Source organism: Martes martes (genome assembly GCF_963455335.1).
Source record: "Martes martes genome assembly, chromosome: X".
NCBI lineage: Eukaryota > Metazoa > Chordata > Mammalia > Carnivora > Mustelidae > Martes > Martes martes.
Genome location: NC_137897.1, coordinates 13,401,098 through 13,422,510, shown reverse-complemented (window position 1 = coordinate 13,422,510; position 21,413 = coordinate 13,401,098). Strand labels below are relative to the sequence as shown.

At 42.6% G+C, this 21,413-nt stretch overlaps 1 pseudogene across 1 annotated transcript in view; it reads left to right on the top strand.

The window, feature by feature from the left end:
- Positions 1–21,413, top strand: part of LOC308336999 (elongation factor 1-alpha 1-like) — a 73,623-nt pseudogene that overhangs the window by 27,214 nt on the left and 24,996 nt on the right. Inside the window, exons 2-3 of the transcript in view lie at positions 13,141–13,223; positions 13,391–14,813. The product of the transcript in view is annotated as an elongation factor 1-alpha 1-like (transcript). The remainder of the gene's footprint in view (positions 1–13,140; positions 13,224–13,390; positions 14,814–21,413) is intronic.

Here is a 21,413-nt window from a genome sequence, read left to right as displayed (position 1 = left end):
GAACTCTGAGGGGCTCCTCAGTGCCATGTGGACAGACACCAGAGAGGAGCCAAGTCTCTCCCTCCAGGGTCTGGAAAGTTATCAGTTCTAGAAGGATCATTTACAGGCCACACAACAAGCAGCAGGGCACCAACCAGAAAGATATCCCCCTGGCCATAGTGTCAGCTGTGGTTTTGAGCCAGGATTCTCCAGTCTGCAAAACCCCAACTGTGTTTTGTGCCCAGTGTGGGAAGCACCTCCTTATCCACTTGGTTTGGCCCATAGTCATGAGGGCACAAATTCAGGATCGCTTTTGCCCCAAACTCCTACGGAGTATATAATGAAACCATTTTCCTGCTTAAACAACAATAAAGCCCTGGGAGCGGGGTGGGGTAACTGGGGGATGGGCATTAAAGAGGGCACATGGGGGCACCTGGGTGTCTCAGTGGGTTAAAGCCTCTGCCTTCAGCTCAGGTCATGATCCCAGGCTCCTGGGATCGAGCCCCGCATCGGGCTCTCTGCTTGGCAGGGAGCCTGCTTCCCCCTCTCTCTCTGCCTGCCTCTCTGTCTACTTGTGATCTCTGTCTGTCAGATAAATAAATAAATCTTTCAAAAAAAAATAAAGGGGGCACATGATGTAACTGATGGATCACTGGCCAGTTACCTCTCTAGGACTCAGCTTCCCCATCTGTACCCCCCCTTTTAGGGTGATGGTGAGGATGAAATGAACATATGTGCTTAGCCCAGTACTTCTCATATTTGGGTTATGAAAACCCATATATGTTGCTGTTAGTGTTATTTATATTTACGGGAGGCTAAGTAAGGCATCTTGAATGTATCAGATCCATTCCCTGGAACCTGGGAATACTGCCTTCTACGGCAAAGACGTTGTAGAAGTGATTAAGCTGAGGAATTTGAGGCCTGGGTTATCCAGATTGACCCTAACTGGAATCACAAGGGTCCTTATGAGAAGGAGAGAAAAGGAGATGATGCATGCAGAAGGGAAGGCAATGCAATCACAGAGGCAGAGGTCAGAGGTTGGAGGGATGCATCTAGGAGGCAAGGAATGCAGGCAGCCACCAGAAGTGGGGAAGAGGTGGGAGACAGATTCTCCTCTAGAGCCTTTGAAGGATCATGGCATGTCCTGTCGACACCTTGATGTGGGCCCAGTAAAACTGATTTCAAGCTCCTGGCCTCAAGACCTACGCCTGGGTGGCTCAGTCAGTTAAGTATCAGACTCTTGATTTCAGTTCAGGTCATGATCTCAGGGTCCTGAGATTGAGCCCCGCATGGGGCTCCTCGCTGAGCGTGGCGTCTACTTAAGATTTCCTCTCCCTCCCTCTCTGCCCCTGCCCCCTAGTCCAGTATTGTTATCTAAAAAGCTACCTGCGGCTGTGCAGTCCATGGCAGGCAATATAAAATAGTAGAAATGGGGGTGGTTTAGAAATTGGATTTTTTCACAGTTCCTGAACTTCCTTTCTTTTTTTTAAGATTTTATTTATTTGACAGAGACAGACACAGCAAGAGAGGGAACACAAGTGGTGGGGGAGGGAGAGGGAGAAGCAGACTCCCCACAGAGCAGGTAACCTGATGCGGGACTCCATCCCAGGACCCGGGGACCCTGGCCAGAGCTGAAGGCAGACGCTTAAGCGACGGAGCCACCCAGGTGCCCCTTCCCGAACTTTCTTATGGAATATGTAACTTACATAAATGCAGCTATTCACTTCTGCTTGGCAAGCCAAAGAGAGAAGAACCTGGCAGAAAATTTGACTTGAAAGGTGTAAAGAGGGGGAAAAAATTTAAAAATGGGCCTTAGGCTTCCCTACTACCAATTGCATAAACTTCTGAGGCCCCTACCATCCTTAAAAAAAAAAAAAAAAGTCTTTAAATGTAATTTACACATCAGTCTTCCATCTCTCTTCTGACAATCCTTTTTAGAACGCTTCTTTACCGACTTGTTATCACCTTAATATCTTGGTAGACTGAGAATATTGCCAGTAAAATTTGTCAATGGAGCAAAGGTTTATCTAAACCATTTATTCAAATCCTGTTGGCAGGATTCTATTTCAGGAATGTAATTAAAACCAACGACTGCAGCTTGAATTCTCACTGGATACAGTCTCTGCTGGCCAGTCTCTTTTGTGGATTCCACTTCAATGTTATATTAATTACAAGCTTCATCTAATTAAAATTCCTGGTCTGTGGTCTTTCTCTAACCCTTTATGCCCCAATATTCCTAAGGTGAGCCTGGCAGTGATTGTTTCAAATGTTCAACATCTTTGTTCCCCTGAAGGCTTGCAGGCAGTGCTGTGGTGTAGAAAATTAGAATTCGTTTCTTAAAATTCATACCATCGGGGGGGGGGTTCTTTCCAGCAAATGGTGCTCCCATCGATGGGCTGTCTGTACCTTTAATGTCGTGGTTCTCATCAAGCCACCTTCAAAACTACCTTATCCTGGGTGCTAGGACGAAGTATGTTAGACCTGCAGGACACGGATGCCTGGGTGTTGTACAGACAAAAACCCAGATGGTACAGCCACAGAGACAAGAGCTCCTGCTGCTCGCTGATTTAATTGTTGTGTGTGAATACCAAAAATAGAAACAGATACTACCTGGCCATTCGTGGCTTCCCACTAATGGCGTAATGATGGCGCAAACATCAAAACTTGCAGAGCCTAAAAATCCCTGTCTCCCAGCAATCAAGCTCCTTTAAAATTGGCATAGCCATGTGACACGGTGACAAAGGAAGTGGTTGTGAGAGGCCTTTTTTGCCTTGCCGAGCAGCAGCAGGCAAAAGAGAGGACCACAGCCCGTATGCCCAATACAGAGACAGCCTACATGGTAGGTGGGTAGGCCAAGGCTCCTAGGGAGGAGGGCGTGTGAATGTGGGATCTTGTAAACATCAGATTATACATGATGATTTTTAGTGTTTAGATCATCTGGGTCTTGATGCTCTTATCTCACGAATGCTGATGCTTTATCACGACTTCTCATCTGTGGCCAAATGTGTGCTATTTATCATCTGCGGCTGACTCTGCTTTGGGTTCATGCACAGTGTGTTCTAAACTGAAAATAAAATTACCTTTAAAGATAACTGCTCAAGGTCAGAGACTTGGTGGGTGGTAGGGGAAAGGGTGGTCCCTGAAACCAACAAGATCCTTGTAGAAATCCACACTGCCTGCCTAAAAGGCAGGCGACTGATTTACTTACATACCCTATTACTCACTAGAATATTTAAAGGCAATACAAGAAAGCAGGTTGTTTGTTACAGTGTTATAATTTTTTCTCAAATGATCACTGCTGCTGTTACCACATCCAATGATCACAATTAAATTTCCTTAATGACTATACCAGTAACATTGACTTTGTGGTTGAGCTGAAAGTTTGTTAAACAAATCAGTTGTGTAGACAAGACTACTGAGTGGAAAGGCTATATTCAATCCCTTTAGAGGTAACCATTTACACACGACATGTAAACACTTGATATGCCAAATCAGTGTGCTGACGGCAAACACTTTTATCTGTTTGCTAAAATTGGTTCCCGGGTTAATACATTATTAGTCCAATTACAGAGGCTATATATTTTTGAAAGCATGAAAAGTTGATTTAGATCATAACATTCCTACTGTTCTCAAACGAATATGCTGTTCTTACTTCACTGTAATTATTAAATTTGACTCCTTGTAAATTTCAAAATTAGACTTCTAATTTTTTAGAAGTCTAGTCTAACCACGTCGTTTTACGAGTTAGTAAACAGAGGCTCAAAAGCCTCAGTGATGGAAATAGACATCATCTGGTGACGATCAGTTTAGTGTAATAGACTTGAGCAGTTTCTTTCATGAGTACAAGGAAGGTTCAAAGTCATTGGCACCTGGCTGCTGCTGCTGCCACTGCGAGCTTCTACTTCTGCCATCTATTTGTCCCACCCCAGTTTGCCTGGTACCATCAGTTGGCACCTGGCATCACATTTCAACCTCCTTCTTGGGCCTGTCCTGTACCACAGGTGTTAAAAAGCTAAAAACTACCTTACCCTGTTGGAAGTGAGGGGATGGCCACCTTCCTGCTGCTTCAGTGCCACCAAGAGGTGGAGTTTTATGCACTCAAGATTTGGGATCCATTGGGCCTGGTGATGCAAAGAGGCCATTGTTGCCAGGGAAACTAGATTTTTTAAAAAGCAATTTTATTCAGCTAAAAAATTATTATTAAAAATTTTAAACATACATTTGAGATTAATATAATGAATGATTTTATATCCACCATTGTGATTCAGCATAACTATTTTTTTTATTAATATAGAATGTATTATTTGTCCCAGGGGTACAGGGCTGTGAATCATCAGTCTTACCCAATTCACAGCACTCACCATAGCATATACCCTCCCCAATGTCCCTAACCCAGCCACCCTAACCCTCCCCACCCCCTACAGCAACCCTCAGTTTGTTTCCTGAGATTAAGAGTCTCTTATGGTTTGTCTCCCTCTCTGGTTTTGTCTTGTTTCATTTTTCCTGCCCTTCCCCCACGACCCCCAGCCCTGCCTCTCAAATTCCTTATATCAGAGACATCATATGACAATTGTCTTTGATTGGCTTATTTCACTTAGCATAATACCCTCCAATTCCATCCATGTTGTTGCAAATGGCAAGGTTTCGGTTTTTTGATGACTGCATAATATTCCATTGTATATATAAACTGCATCTTCTTTATCTATTCATCTGTTGATGGACATCTGGGCTATTTTCATAGTTGGGCTATTGTGGACATTGCTGCTATAAACATTGGGGTGCATGTGCCCCTTCGAATCACTACATTTGTATCTTTAGGGCAAATACACAGTAGTGTGATTGCTGGGTCGTTGGGTAGCTCTATTTTCAACTTTTTGAGGAACTTCCATGCTGTTTTCCGCAGGGGCTGCACCAGCTTGCATTCCCACCAACAGTGTAAGAGGGTTCCCCTCTCTCCGCATCCTCACCAACATCTGTCATGGAAACTAGATTTTAGCTGTGCGTCCAACCATTATGGTAGCAGCTCCGGCTCTTCCCTTTCTCTTCCACTGCACTCTGTTGTCTAGTGTCCCAGGCAAAAGCAGCCACTAGGACTTCCGTTCTCCCCACGTCAGTTATTCTGGGCTACTCTAGGACAGTTGGAGAGCCCCGGGCTCTATGCCCACCTTGCCCCCAACACTCCCTGCAAATGAAAACTGGTAGGGACCCCTGGGAGATCTAAATCTTTTCTTGCAAACCGCCCCCCCAAAACAAAACAAAATAAAAAAACTATCTTCCTCATAACACAAAGTTAGATAGCATGGGAAAAAATATTCCTTGAGAACTTCTATCTTGATCTACAACAAACAGAGAGAAATGAAGTGTTTCTAGCATGACCATAGTGGTGTTTCAGAAAGAGGCGTCTAGCAAGAATTAGAGAAGAAGGTGGGATCAGGTAAGCTATGTGGGGGGCTGTTTTCATAGCACGTTGGTTCCTTCCTTCATCTGACATATGCTTCCTAAGTTGTTACTACTCCCTGGTCATTGTACCAGATGCTGAGGATACAACCGATGCGAGACTGACCCTGCCTTTGATTTTAAATTTTTTTTTTAAGATTTTATTTATTTATTTGACAGAGAGACTGAGAGAGCACACATAGGGCAGACAGTGGGGAGAGAGGGGGAGAAGCGGACTCCCTGCCGAGAAGGGAGCCCGATGCGGGGCTCGATCCCAGGACCCTGGGATCATGACCTGAGCCGAAGGCAGACGCCTAACCATCCGAGCCACCCAGGCGCCCCCTGACCCTGCCTTTGAGAAGCTTATGGCAATTTAGCAGGAAATGGCAATCTGGCAGCGTAAATGCTAAACAGGGGATACTCCAAAAGTACAACCCGGACAATCAGAGAAAACAACATTTAAGTTGACAACTGAAGGATGAGCCAGGAGAGAGGCTGGGAAAGGGGTGGGAAGAGCCATCCAGGCAGCGGAAAGGGCAGTTCAAAGGCTCAGAGGTGAGGGAAAGAGAACTTCTTTAAGGACCTGAAAGTTCAGGACGTCTAGAGCGTCTGAGTTGAAGTTGGGGAGAGAAGGATGAAATGGGGAGCTATGAGGTCGGAGAGAGAGAACAAAGCCTTGAAGAGCTTTCCAAGCTTATTAAGCAGTTGAGGATTTCTCTGAAGAGCAGCAGAGAGCCCCTTAAGCCGAGCAGTGACATAATTACATTTGCATTCTAGAAGTGTTTTCTGGCCGCCATATGGAAAATGGATCACCGAGGAGGAAACTGGAGGTTGAGAGACCAGCTGGGAGGCTGCTGCCACAGGCTAGGGGCAAGACAATGCTGGACTAGATTTGGGCAGTGGCAGATGGCCATGAAGGGACCTGAAACACCTTTCAAAGAAATCGTCAAGACATCCCTTTGTACCATTCTTTTAAAAAATTATTTTGCTCTTTCAAATCAGGCAAGTGGAAATGTGGGCTTTGTGTGCCCCTCTCACTTGTGTACATCGGAGTGGCCTAACCACTGGACATCTGTTAACAGACACCGAAATGAATGATTTATGGCCACAGAGAATGTAACCAATCTTCATAGGGTAGACTTGCAAAATTAAATCAGTTCTGTGATGCAAAATGTCTACCTCATTCACCAACTGCATTCTTTTTTTTTTTTTTTTAAGATTTTATTTATTTTATTTGAGAGAGAGTGAGAGCACACAAACAGGGGGAACGGCAGGCAGAAGGAGAAACAGATCCCTTGCTGGGCAGGGAACCTGATGCGGGGATCGATCCCAGGACCCCAGGATCAGACCTGAGCTGAAGGCAGAGGCTTAACCAATTGAGCCACCCAGGCGCTTCTCTCTTTGTTCTTACACTCTGGTTCTTTATAAATTATGGATATTAATTCCTTGACTGGAAAATACATCACACAGATTTTCTACTGCTCTACTGCCTGTCTTTAAACTGGTAGTGTCTTTTAAAATGGGACAGCAGGTTTAAATTTTTACTTAGTTAAAATTATCAATATTTCCCTTGACGGTTTGTGAACTTTTTTCTTGCTCAAGATGATTGACTCTGCAGCAGGGTTTTTTTTTTTTTTTTTTTAAAGATTTTATTTATTTATTTGACAGAGAGAGAGAGAGATCACAATTAGGCAGAGAGGCCCACGGAGCGGAAGGGGGAAGCAGGCCCCGTGCTGAGCAGAGAGCCCGATGCGGGGCTCGATCCCAGGACCCTGAGATCATGAACTGAGCCAAAGGCAGAGGCCCAACCCACTGAGCCACCCAGGTGCCCCTGGTTTTTTGTTTTTTTTTAAATTTTTATTCTTTAAAGATTTTATTTACTTTTATTAGAGAGAGAAAGAGAATGTGTCTGCAGAGGGGCAGAGGGAGAGGAAAAAGGAGAGAAGCAGACTCCCTGCTGAGCTGGGAGCCCTCTGCAGGGCTTGAGCTCATGACCCGGAGATCACGACCTGTGCAGAAATGAGAGTCAGATGCCTAATTGACTGAGCCATCCAGGCGCCCCCCCCCCCCCAGCAGGCTTATAAACACAATCCCATATAGGTCTTTTAATATTTTAAGAGTTTTTTTTTTTTTACAGTTACACCCTTAATTCATCCTTGTTGTTTATGATGAAGTATGGGTCTTTCTTCCCTAATGGATAGCCAATTTTTCTAACCCTTCTCACTGACCAAGTTGTTCTTTGTCCACTGATTTGAAATACTAACTTTATCATACATTAACTTCTCATATAGAAGAGTCTATTTTCAAACTCCCCGTTCAGTTTCATCAATTTGGTTTCTTCATCAGTACCATACTATTTTATTTATTTTTTTTTAAAAGATTTTATTTATTGATTTATTTATTTGAGAGAGAGAGCACAAACAAGGGGGAGGCAGAGGGAGAAGCAGGTTTTCTCCCGAGCAGGGAGCCCTACACGGGGCTTGATCCCAGGACCCGGGGATCATGACCTGAGCTGAAGGCAGATGCGTAACCAACTGAGCCACCCAAGCACCCCTTATTTTTATAGTTTTATTTATTTATTTTTAAAAAGATTATTTATTTATTTATTTGACAGACAGAGATCGCAAGCAGGCAGAGAGGCAGGCAGAGAGAGAGGAGGAAGCAGGCTCCCTGCTGAGCAGAGAGCCTGACTCGGGGCTCGATCCCAGGACCCCGATATCATGACCTGAGCCGAAGGCAGAATCTTTAACCCACTGAGCCACCCAGGCGCCCTTATCTTTATAGTTTTAAAGAACAGTTTCGGCACCTGGCTGGCTCAGTCAGTTAAGCGTCTGCCTTCTGCTCTGGTTGTGATCCCAGGGTCTTGGGATCCGGTCCCGCATCGGGCTCCCTGCTGGGTGGGGACCCTTCTTCTCCCTCTCCTACTCCTCCTGCTTGTGCTCTCTCTCTCTCTCTCTCTCTTACTCCGTGTGTCAAATAAATTTAAAAAGGCTTTAAGAAAAAAAATAACATTTTGATATCTGGTGAAGTATTATCTCTAACTGGTATTATTAAGATCTTTTTTTTTTTTTTGTATCCCTTACGTAAGTTTTCAGTAACACCTCCTCTGTGTTACCCTGAAGACCTAATTGGCTTCTTCCTTGAACACCCGTTGTTTGGGAAGAGTACCAGTGGAGTACCCCCACTGCTGCAGCTTGTGCAGCCGAGTCCCACACATCTGGGAAATAACAAGGACCCACGGGTCTCGTGTGTAACTGGTAAACCCCAAACTGAAAAATGTGTCCTAGTATAAATCTCTAACTGGTATCACTAAGCTCTTGTTTTGAGATTCAACCCTCCTCTTTTGTTAAAGAGTCACTAAAGTCCACTCTCTGCTTGTGTTTGTCATTTACAGTATCTCAATGTACACCTTATAGTTCCCAGGTCTGGCAGAAATTTTTCTATACAATTTAGGTTGAGAGAAGATTGTAGTCATTAAAATCAGTCTGTCTTGGGTGCCTGGTTGGCTAAATCTGTTCAAGGCCCACATTGGGTATAGAGATTATCTTAAAAAAAAATCAGGGGTGGGGCGCCTGGGTGACTCAGTGGGTTAAAGCCTCTGCCTTCGGCTCGGGTCATGGTCTCAGGGTCCTGGGATCGAGCCCCGCATCGGGCTCTCTGCTTGGCGGGGAGCCTGCTTCCCCCTCTCCCTCTGCCTGCCTCTCTGCCTACTTGTGATCTCTCCCTCTCTCTGTCAAATAAATAAATAAAATCTTTAAAAAAGAAAAAAAAATGGGTGTCTTCACCAGTGTATTAGTTGTAAAAAAAAAAAAAAAAATCAGGGGTGCCTGGGTGGCTCAGTTGTTAAGTGTCTGCCTTCAGCTCAGGTCATGATCCCAGGGTCCTGGGTTCGAGCCCCATATCGGGCTCCCTGCTCAGTGGGAGGCATGCTTCTCCTCCCACTCTCCCTGCTTGTGCTCCTTCTCTCACTATGTCTCTATCAAATAAATAAAATCTTAAAAAAAAAAAATCAGTCTGTGTCAAATCACACCATGCTGCTGGGCACCTAGGTGGCTCAGTCGGTTAAATGACTGCCTTCAGCTCAGGTTATGATCCCAGGGTCCTAGGATCGAGTCCCTTTCGGGCTTCCTGCTCAGTGAGGAGTCCGCTTCTCACTCTGCCCCTCCCCTCTACTCATGTGCACTTTTGTCTGTCTGTCTTCCAAAAATAAATAAAATCTTTAAAAAAAACATCGCACCATGCTGGTGGACCCTGGGGCATATTCTGTCAGCCAACACTTTCAATGGGGTCTAGATTCTGGTGAATTTCTAATGGTACTTCTTTCTTTTTTCTTGAGTTTGGTTTTGGGAGTCTTTCCATGTTCATTTCCTTTTGTTTGTTTTTGTTTTTTAAGATTTTATTTTTGAGTAATTTCTACACCCGATGTGGGGGCTCCAACCTACAACCACAAGATCAAGAGTCGTGTGCTCCACTAACTGAACCAGCCAGGTGCCCCTCTTTTTACTTTTTTAAAGTTTATTTATTTGTTTATTTTATTAATCTCTACTCCCAGTATGGGGCTCGAACTCACAACCCTGAGATCGAGAATCATATGCTGTTCCAAGTGAGCCAGCCAGGTGCCCCTTTCCATGCTACTTTTGACTAATCTCTAGCCACCCAGTAAATACCTTCTTTAGACTGAGGAACTGAGCTCTCTTAGACTTTTTGTATTTAATTGCATGTAATCATATGTTAGCTTTGTTTTTATTCTGACAGGTAGGCAAACTCTTCCTCACTGTTAGAATTTAAGGAACAAAAGAGCACAGAGGACAATGTCTGACTCTTAAGCAACTTTTGGGATGCTTTTAGACAAATGTTTTTCAGTGCCTCAGACCATTCGGAAGGCTATCTGTATGAGTGAAAGCTTCATGTGAAGCCAACTTTGTAGCAAGAAAAGGAGGGGTGGCTTACTTGCTATGACTTGCCTAATGCATTTTTTTAAAACTGGGAAAATGTAATGTAGTGTCTTTTAACTTGAAAAAAAATAGCACAGTATTAATCTAATCAAGGTGTGACTATTAAAAGTTTTCACCATTCATCAAAAATCCTTATCATTGTAACCAGTGTAAGGATTTTTTTTAAATGAGAAAAACTACAACAGAAATTACTTGTACAAATAGCCTTTGTCGGTAATCCTTCAGGCCTGGAGTCTGCCACATGTACAGAATTCTGAAACTAATGAGACTTCATTTTACAAAAGGAGCTTTTTTAAAGAAAGCACTCATTTACATACTAATGAGACAAGTCATTTGCATGTTCATTGAATGCCTCACAAGTTCCCAAACTCATCTTGCCCTTCCTGTGATGTGTTTGTACATTTCCCCCCCCTCACAGTCCTTTCTTGGGGCTCTAGCGACTTCTTTGTCTCTTGCCTGAAATTTTCTCGCCTGCAAACTCCAATTCATCTACGAAGATCCAGTTCAAATGTCATCTCCTCTGAGAAGCGAACTTCTCCTTTCCCAGGCAGAATTATTCACTTTTCTCATAGTATACTTCCCTCTCTATGTATCCATTTACTCACTTAACTTCGTTTTAAAACTCTGAGTTCCTGGGTGGCTCAGTGGGTTAAAGCCTCTGTCTTCAGCTCGGGTCATGATCTTAGGGTCCTGGGATGAGTCCCGCATCGGGCTCTCTGCTCGGCAGGGAGCCTGCTTCCCCCTCTCTCTCTGCCTGCCTCTCTGCCTACTGGTGATCTCTCTCTGTGTGTCAAATAAATAAATAAAACCTTAAATTTAAAAAAAAAACAACTCTGAGTTCCTTAGCACCAAACAATATTCCACCATAATTATAGTTGTGCTCAGTAGATTGAATGAAGGAAGAAATCTTAAAAGCTGAGATTTTCTTATCTTTCTCTTCTTGATATTCCAGTCCTTAATCTTTTTCTTAATATACTCAGAATTTTTTTCAATAATAACAACGTCTTGTTTTTCCCAGTGTTTCTCATGTTTAAGTAGTTTCATTCATCTATTTCTTTTCAGCCCTTCACCTATCTTTTGGGGGCGGGTCTTCCATCACCCCTATTTTGGCCAATGAGGATAGAGAGACCCAGAAATGCCAAGTGCCATAAGACTGCCCAGTGAGTAAGAGAATCGGAAATGGATCCTGGGGTTTCTGATGACTAATGCTTTTTTCCCACGATTTGACACTTTTTCTCTAATATCTTCCATTCTCTAGAGATTTAGTTTAGTTATACTACAAAAACAAATTGAAAGCAAATAGCATCTTTTTAAAAAAATTTATTTATTTGGGCACCTGGGTGGCTCAGTTATTAAGCATCTGCCTTTGGCTCAGGTCATGATCCCAGGGTCCTGGGATCGAGCCCCGCGTTGGGTTCTCTGCTCGGCAGGAAGCCTGCTTCTCCCTCTCCCTCTGCTGCTCCCCTGCTTGTGTTACCTCTCTCGCTGTGTCTCTCTCTATCAAATAAATAAATAAAATCTTTAAAAATTTTTTCATTTATTAATTTGAGAGAGAGAGACCAAGAGCAAGGAGGAGAGGCAGAGGGAGGGGGAGAAGCAGACTCCCCACTGAGCAGGGAACCTGATTTGGGGCTCCATTCCAGGACCCTGGGATCATGATCTGAGCCAAAGGCAGATGCTTAATGACTGAGCCACCCCGGCGCCCCCTTATCAATTCTAAGTCATCATTCTTGAATGTCTTAAATATCGTACAATTTAAAATTTATTAAAAGAATAGTTTAAAAAACAAAGTCTACTCTTAAATCTCCAATTTTGAATTTTTAAAAATTCTTGCTCTGAACAATAGTGTTTGTTTTAAATTGAAAAAAGAAAACTTGCTTTTTTTTTTTAAACTGGTACTCTGAAAATACATATAAAAATTACACTGGCATGCTTCATACATTTTTGGATAAATCATGTCCCTTTGTAATATATATGTGGAAAAGTTTACTAAATTACATGAAGAGAGAAAGCTTTGCTTGATTATTAGGTGGTTCTTGAACTGGTGCAGGCAAACGCAGAACATTCCAAAATGATTCATCTATTAATTTGGAACTTGGCATATATTGTTCCACATAATTGGTGTTCCCAGAATTTCTTCCCTTATTCCTCCTTTCTTCTTCAACTACGTGTTCTCCTTGGATAATCTCAACCCCTCCTATGGCTTTACCTTTCAGGTGCCTGTTTAGAACTGTCAACATTTTAATCGCTTCTCGGTCTTTTGGCTAAGATCAAGTGTAGAACTGTCAACATTTTAACTCCAGCGGTGATCAAAGCTCTTCAGGAAAAATTCTCTCAGCATACTTATATCTTTCCCTTGAGGTCTTAATAAAGTGAGCATGGATTCATTATTTCCTCCTGCACTGATATTCTATCTTCTCCCTCCCACCCTCCCCACAAATCCTGTAGGACCTTCTCTATTCCCAGGGCTACTAGCTTGTCCAGGTCTTTATCTCTGGCCTAGTTTGTCTCAGAGCATCTTATCTGATTTTTTGGTCGCTTCTGTAGCTCATTCTTCACACTGATGTCAGAGTTTCCCTCCCAAAACCAAATCTAGCACTCTAATTTCCTTGATTACAAACCTTCCTTGGAGAAGAGACAAATCTCCCAGGCAGAATCCGAAATAATTTAGGCAGCTACTCCAGCCTTAAGGAGGTGAAGCTTAGTACACACACACACATACACACACACCCCCTTCTTGAGGGTGGGCTGCCCTTACTTCTTTCCAAAGAAAAGAGTATAGAAACTGTGGGCATCAGAGGTGAGGGGAGTAACTTGATAGTGGAGAAACCTGGCAAACACTATCTCGGCCAGGTGATTAAGGTCAACATCAACAGTGATACGCCATATTGATATCATGTTCCCCTAATACGATGTGACAATAATGGTATTTTACCTTTTTTTTTTTTTCCTCAACAGGTTTGCCACCAGAATACAGGTGTCGTGAAAACCACCGCTCAACCTAAACCAAAACGGGAAAGGAAAAGATGCACGTCAACATCGTCGTCATTGGTCACATAGGTTCGGGCAAGTCTACCACTACTGGTCATCTGATCTACAAATGCGATGGGATCGACAAAAGAACCATGGAAACATTTGAGAAGGAGGCTGGGGTGGGGGTGGGAAAGGGCTTCAAGTGTGCCTGGCTCTTGGATAAACTAAAAGCTGACCATGAACGTGGTATCACCATTGATACCTCCCTGTGGAAATTCGAGACCAGCAAGTATTATGTGACCATCATTGATGCCCCAGGCCACAGAGACTTTATCAAAAACATGATTACATGCACATCTCAGGTTGACTGTGCTGTCCTGATTGTTGCTGCTGGTGTTGGCGAATTTGAAGCAGGTGTCTCCAAGAACGGGCAGACCCATGAGCATGCCGTTCTGGCCTACACACTGGGTGTGAAACAACTAACTGTTGGTGTTAACAAAATGGATTCCACCGAGCCACCCTACAGCCAGAAGAGATACGAGGAAATCATTAAGGAAATCAGCACCTACATTAAGAAAATGGGCTACAACCCCGACATAGAAGCATTTGTGCCAATTTCTGGATGGAATGGTGATAAGATGCTGGAGCCAAGTGCTAACATGCCTTGGTTCAAGGGATGGAAAGTCACCTGTAAAGATGGGAACACCAGTGGAACTACACTGCTTGAAGCTCTGGATTGCTTTCTGCAGCCATCTCGTCCAACCGAGAAGCCCTTGTTTTTGCCTCTCCAGGATAACTACAAGGTTGGTGGTATCGGTACTGTCCCTGTGGGCCCAGAGGAGATGTGTTCTTAAACCTGGCATGGTGGTCACCTTTGCTCCGGTCATTGTTACAACTGAAGTCAAGTCTGTTGAAATGCACCATGAAGCTTTGAGTGAGGCTCTTCCTGGGGACAACGTGGGCTTCAAGGTCAAGAACGTATCCGTCAAAGTTGCTCATCGTGGCAGTGTGGCTGGTGACAGCAAGAATGACCCACCCAGGGAAGCAGCTGGCTGCACAGCTCACGTGATTATCCTGAACAATCCAGGCCCATCAGTGTTGGATATGCACCTGTGCTGGATTGTCACACAGCTCACACTGCTTGCAAGTTTGCTGAGCTGAAGGAGAAGATAAATCATCGTTCTGGAAAAAAAACTGGAAGATGGCCTCAAGTTCTTGAAATCTGGTGACGCTGCCATTGTTGATATGGTTCCTGGCTAAGCCTCTGTGTGTTGAGAGCTTCTCTGATTATCCTCCTCTGGGCCGTTTTGCTGTTCGTGACACGCTGTCGGTGTCATCAAAGCAGGGACAAGGAGGCAGCTGTTTGCGTCAATTGGCCGTGTAAGTTGTAGAGTGAAAGACTGGTTAATGATAACAATGTATCGCAAAAACCTTCAGAAGGAAAGGAGAATGTTTTGAGGACCACTTGTTGTGTGTGTGTGTGTATGTGTGTGTGTGTCAGTTTTAAGTCATTAGTTTTTAAAAATCAGTACTTTTTAGTGGCAACAACTTGACCAAAAATCTGTCACAGAATTTTGAGACCCACTAAAACAAAAGTTTAATGAGAAAAAAAAAATGGTGTTTTACTTCTGTGATCTTCTTCACAGAAATGCATAACATCTGTCTATTTATGAGAAAAATACAAGACAAATTTCAATAGAGAGGCATTCTACAAAATACCTACCAGTCCTCCTCAAAACTGTTAAAGTTTTCAAAAACACAGAAAGTCTGAGAAACTGTCACAGACAATCACACCCTAAGGAGACATGATGACTAAGTCTAAGATGGTATTTTGGGTGGAGCTGTGAAACTGGAAAAAGACATTGGGTAAGAACTGTGGAAATCCGAACAAACTAATGTATCAATATTGGTTCCTTAATTGTGACAAACGTACTAAGCCAATGTAACATGTTAGCAATGGGGAAAACTCTCTACTAGCTTCACAACTTTTTTTTATTATTTATTTATTTATTTTTTGGGAAGATTTTATTTATTCATTTGACAGAGAGACACACAGTGAGAGAGGGAACACAAGCAGGGGGAGTGGAAAGAGAGAAACAGGCTCCCCACCAAGCAGGGAGCCCGATGCGGGGCTCCATCCTAGGACCCCGGGATCATGACCTGAGCCGAAGGCAGACGCTTTAACGACTGAGCCACCCAGGTGCCCCTTCACAACTTTTTTAAAAGTAGGCCCCATGCCTACCATGGGGCTTGAACCCACAAGCCTGAGATCAAGAGTCACATGCTCTAGTGACTGAGTCAGCCAGGAGCCCCTATCTTCACAACTTTTATATAGATCTGAAACTATTCTAAAATGAAGGTTTTAATTTTTCTAACATCTATTTTTTTGAGATTTTATTTTTTTAAAGATTTTTCTTTAGATTTATTTACTTGATAGAGAGAGCACAAGTAGGCAGAGAGGCAGGCAGAGGGAGAGGGAGAAGCTGACTCCCCACTGAGCAGGGAGCCTGACGTGGGGCTCCAACCCAGGACCCTTGGGATCATGACTTGAGCTGAAGACAGAGGCTTAACCGACTGAGCCACCCAGGTGCCCCAAGATTTTATATTTAAGTAATCTCTTCACTCAACGTGGGGCTCGAACTTACAACCCTGAGATCAAGAGTCACACAGTCCACTGATGGAGCCAGACAGGTATCCCTTAAATTTTTTTAAAAAGGAAAAAACAAAAATGAAAAACAACCTCTCCTGGCCACCTCTTACCTTTAGGAGAAATTCAAATTCAGTATTACTGGCATTGGAAGATCCTTCACAATCAGGCCCCATGTACTACTTCATACTAATTTTCTGCCACTTCCTACATGTCCAGTGCTCCACTCTCAATTTTTCAGTGTTCTACAAAGGTATCAGGTTTCACCATATTTATTTGGGTCAATGATTATATCTGCACACAAAGTCCTACTTAACTCAAATACACATTATGTGTTAGTCCTACTCATTCCAAAAGATATTTGGCTTCTTTTTTTTTTTTTTAAGATTATTTATTTATTTGACAGAGAGAGAGAGAGAGATCACAAGTAGGCAGAGAGGCAGGCAGAGAGAGAGGAAAGCAGGCTCCCTGCTGAGCAGAGAGCCCGATGCGGGGCTCGATCCCAGAACCCTGAGATCATGACTTGAGCCAAAGGCAGAGGCTTAAGTGACTGAGCCACCCAGGCGCCCCTGGTATTCTAAGCTTCCTGAAAAAGCAAAGTAAATTGATTTCTCCAGTACCTTGCTAATTGTCCAAACAACCTCCCATACAGCGTTTTCCAGCTTTACCACTACGGGACATTGGCTTTGGAAAGAACTACAATCAGATCAGGGTAAAATATTAAAGAGAGGGGTGCCTAGGTGGCTCAGTAGGAAGAGTATGTTAACTCTTGATCTTGGGGATGTGTGTTCGAGCCCTATGTTGGGTGTAGAGTTTACTTAAATAAATAAAACTTTAAAATAGATAAATCGATTTGGTTTAAAAACTTAATAAAGAGAAAAAAAATCAACTTCGATCTTGATTTTATAAATTTTATAGTATAATCTCAATTTTGTAAGAACACACAAAACAGAAAGGGTATTTTTGTCCAGGAAAAGAGAAAAAGAACAGGAAAGAAATCTATTAAAATGCCAACTATGTGTATTCCCAAGAGGTGGATTATACATAATATTTCCCTCTTTTCTGTACTTTCTCATATTTACTTTATCAAAATAATGAAATATAACCTATATACAAAAATGTATCTCATACCTATGTACTTTCTATTTTATTTATTTATATTAGTAATTTATATTATTCTTTTTTTTTTTTAAGATTTACTTATTTATTTATTTGACAGAGAGATACAGGGAGAGCACAAGTAGACAGAGCAGCAAGTAGAGGGAGAGGGAGAAGAAGGCTCTCCACCGAGCAGGGAGCCAGATGCAGGGCTTGATCCCAGGACCCCGGGATCATGAGCTGAGCTGAAAGCAGCCACTTAACCAACTGAGCCACCCAGGTGCCCCTATTCATTTATTTTAAAAATTATTTTTAAGTAGGTTCCATGCCTAGCATGGAGCCCAACATGGGGCTCGAACCCATGACCCTGTGATCAAGACCTGAGATGAGATCTAGAGGCGGATGCCTAGGGACACCTGGGTGGCTCCGTGGATTAAGCCTTTGCCTTCGGCTCAGGTCACGATCCCAGGGTCCTGGGATCGAGCCCCACATCGGGCTCTCTGCTCTCAGGGAGCCTGCTTCCCCTTCTCTCTCTCTGCCTGCCTCTCTGCCTACTTGTGATCTCTGTCTGTCAGGTAAATAAATAAAATCTTAAAAAAAAAAAAAAAAGTCGGACACCTAACTGCCTGAGCCACCCAGGTGCCCTGTACTTTCTATTTTAAAGTTAAAAAAAAAAAAAAGACAAACAAATATAGTGTGACTGATCCAGGTCAATAAAGCAGAACCTAATGGACGATTCCCGCATGCAACTTCCGTGACCGTGACCCTCAATCTTCTCCCCAGAAGTACCTCCTAACTCCTGATAATCAAGTTCTTGTTTTTCAGATTCTTTTTTTTTTTTTTTTTTAAACCTGTTGGCATGCATCCTGGATCTGTGTACTGGCCGAATGGAATCATGCCGTGTGGGTTCTCTTGCTCTTACACACCTTGCTCTTTCTCTTCTATTGCTTAATGTTTTGTTTTTGACAAAGATTTCATCTACGTCACAGTGTGTAGCTGTGTATTTTCATGGCTCAAGCGTATTCATTCTATTGAATAAACATACCACAATATATATTTCCATGCACTTGGGGTTTTCATCTGGGGGCTGTTACAAGGCATGTTGCCATGAACATTCTTTTTGTTTTTAAAGACTTTATTTATTTATTTGACAGAGGGAGACACAGAGAGGGAACATAAGCAGGGGGAGCGGGAGAGGGAGAAGCAGGCTTCCTGCCGAGCAGGGAGCCTGATGCGGGGCTCGATCCCAGCACCTGGGGATCATGACCTGAGCTGAAGGCAGACACTTAACTGACTGAGCCACCCAGCGCCCCGCCATGTACATTCTTAAACATTTATCTTGTTTACAACGTGCATGTACGTTTTTCCCAAGTGTATACGTGAAAGAACTACTGGTTTCAGGCTCTATTTGTCTTCAAGTTTATTAGGTAATGCCAAGCTCTTTTCTAAAGCACTTATAGCAATTTATAATCCCACCAGCAGTGTATGAGACTTTCTATGGTCCACATTATTATCACAATCTCATATTGTCATATTTTTGGATGTCTAATTGACATTCTTTTGAAAAGACTGCAAATTAATTTTTTTGCCAATTTGGAGGGTTTGTAGAGGTATCCCACTGTGATTTTAATTTGTATTTCCCTGATTGCTAATGAAGTGAATGACTGTTTAGGATATTTAAAAACAGAAACAGAAAGTGAAATTTAAGTAAATATACCATTCACAATGCCAACAAAAATCGATCATATTTTTTCCTTTTTCCTGGAAGTTCACAGACCTTAGGACACTTTAATCCTACTTACCTACTTCTTCATTTCTATTCGGGATGACTATATCCTCTAGTCCGCCCAGCCAAGCCCTGGTTTACATCTGCTGTCCCCATGTCATAATTAGTTTCTCCCCTCCTTTCACTCTCAAACTGTCCTGGGCAGTGTATAAAATAATCTGGTCCTCCCACTTATATGTCTTGTTTTGTATATTTTTATCCTCTTTATTTCTGTCTCTCTGTCCCTCTCTCCACGGGCATGTGTACATATATACATATACTGAAGGTTTTGTGTTCTCCCAAAATTCACAAGTGGAAGCCTGAATACTGCAGGATGATGGCATCAGGAGATGGTACCTTTGGGAAGTAATTAGGTTTAAATGAGGTCATAAGGGTGGACCCCCCCCCCCATGATGTGATTATTACCGTTTTAAGAAGAGGAAGAGACGCCAGAGCTGCTTCTCTGCCATGTGAGCACATAGCAAGAGGGGGGCTATCTGCAAACCAGGAAGAGGGTCCTCACCGGAACCCAGCTATGCCAGCATCGGGATCTCAGGCTTCCAGCCTCCAGAACTGTGAGAAAGAAATTTTTGTAGTTTAAGCCACCGACTCTGTGGTATTTTATTACAACAGCCCAAGCTAAGTAGTACAGATATATATGTCCCATAGGACATTATTATATTGTTTCGTGCAGTCAATATTCATTTAGATTTCCCCATCTATTTACCATTTCATCAGCCTCAGTCCTTTTTGTATCTCTGCTTTTCCATCTGGGGTCACTGGGGAGGCCACTGCAGGGCTCAAACTCACAACCCTGAGATTAAGAGTGACATGCTCTATCCACCGAGCCAGCCAGCTGCCCCTGGGGATCATTTTCCCTCTGTCCAGAGAATTCGCTTTATTTATTTATTGACCTATTTATTTTTAAGATTTTATTTATTTGATGAAGAGAGAGAGAGCACAAGTAGGCAGAGCAGCAGGCAGAGAGAAAGGAGGAAGCAGGCTCCCCACTGAGCAGGGAGCCCGATGTGGGACTCAATCCTGGGCCCTGGGATCATGACCTGAGCCAAGGGCAGACGCTTAACCAAGTGAGCCGCCCAGGTATCCCCAGAGCATTCACTTTAGTATTTACTTAAGTGCAGGTCTTCCAGAAGCTCTTTTTCTCAATTTCTGTTTGTCTTCAATCTTGAAGAATATTTTCAGTGGGCGTAGAATTTTAGGTCGGCCAATATTTTATTTCAGCCCATTGAAAAGGTCTGCCTTCCGGGTTTTTGTTTGTTGAAAATTCACCTGTCAGTCTAGCTACTACTCCATTGAAACGGTCTATATCTCGTTTTCTTTGCTGCTTTTCAGATTTTCTCTGTCTTTTTGGTTTTCTGCAGTTTTGCTATGATGTGACTGCTTTGAATTTCTTTCCATTTATCTTGCTTGGGATTCACCAAGGTTTTAGAATCTATGGGTTGTTATCTTTCAACAGGTCCAAAAGATATTTAGCCAATACCTCTTTATTTATTTATTTATTTTTAGGAAAAAAAAATTAAAGTAACATATAATGTATTATTTGTTTCAGGGGTACAGGTCTGTGATTCATCAATCTTACACAATTCACAGCACTCACCATAGCACATACCCTCCCTAATGTCCATCACCCAGCCACCACATCCCCTTACCCCCTTCCCCTCCAGCAACCCTCAGCTTGTTTCCTAAGATTAAGACTCTCTTATGGTTTGTCTCCCTGTCTGGTTTCGTCTTGTTCATTTTCCCCTCCCTTCCTCTATAATCTTTTGCCTTGTTTCTTAAATTCCACATATCAGTGAGATCGTATGCTAATTGTCTTTCTCTGATTGACTTATTTTGCTTAGCATAGTACCTTCTAGTTCCATCCATGTTGTTGCAAATGCCAAGATTTCATTTTTTGATGGCTGTGTAATATTCCATTGTATATACCAATATCTCTTTAAATAATACCTTTACCCCATTCTTTTTTCTTTCTGTCAAGAGCTATAATTAAATGTATGGAATCTTCTTACTCTATCCTCTACCTCTCTTAATTTTTCTTCTATATTTTCCATCTTTTTGTCTCTTTGTGCTAAATTCTGGTTAAATTCTTCTGATCTTTCTTCTAGCCCAGGAGTTGGCCAGCTTTTTCTATAAAGGGTCAAATAGTAAATATTTTGGACTTAATAGGCCATGCAGGGTCTGTCACAACTTCTCCACTCTGTCCAGCCATAGACTATAAGTAAAGATATAGGTATGGCTCTGTTACAATAAAAGTTTATTTATAAAAACAGGCAGGCCAGATTTTACCCACAGACCATTGCTTGCCAACCCCTGTTCTATCCAAGAAGTCTTTTTTTTTTTTTACTATGTCCAATCACTGTCCAATTTGAGCTTTTAATTTCAGTTACTATATTTTCATTTCTAGAGGCTTTTTATTATCTGCTATTCATTTTTTAATCTCTTTTTTTCTGGAGATAATTTAAAATTTATCTGTTATTTTTTTAAAGAAAGTAAACACAGGTTTGTTTGTTTGTTTGTTTGTTTAATATGCACTAGATGA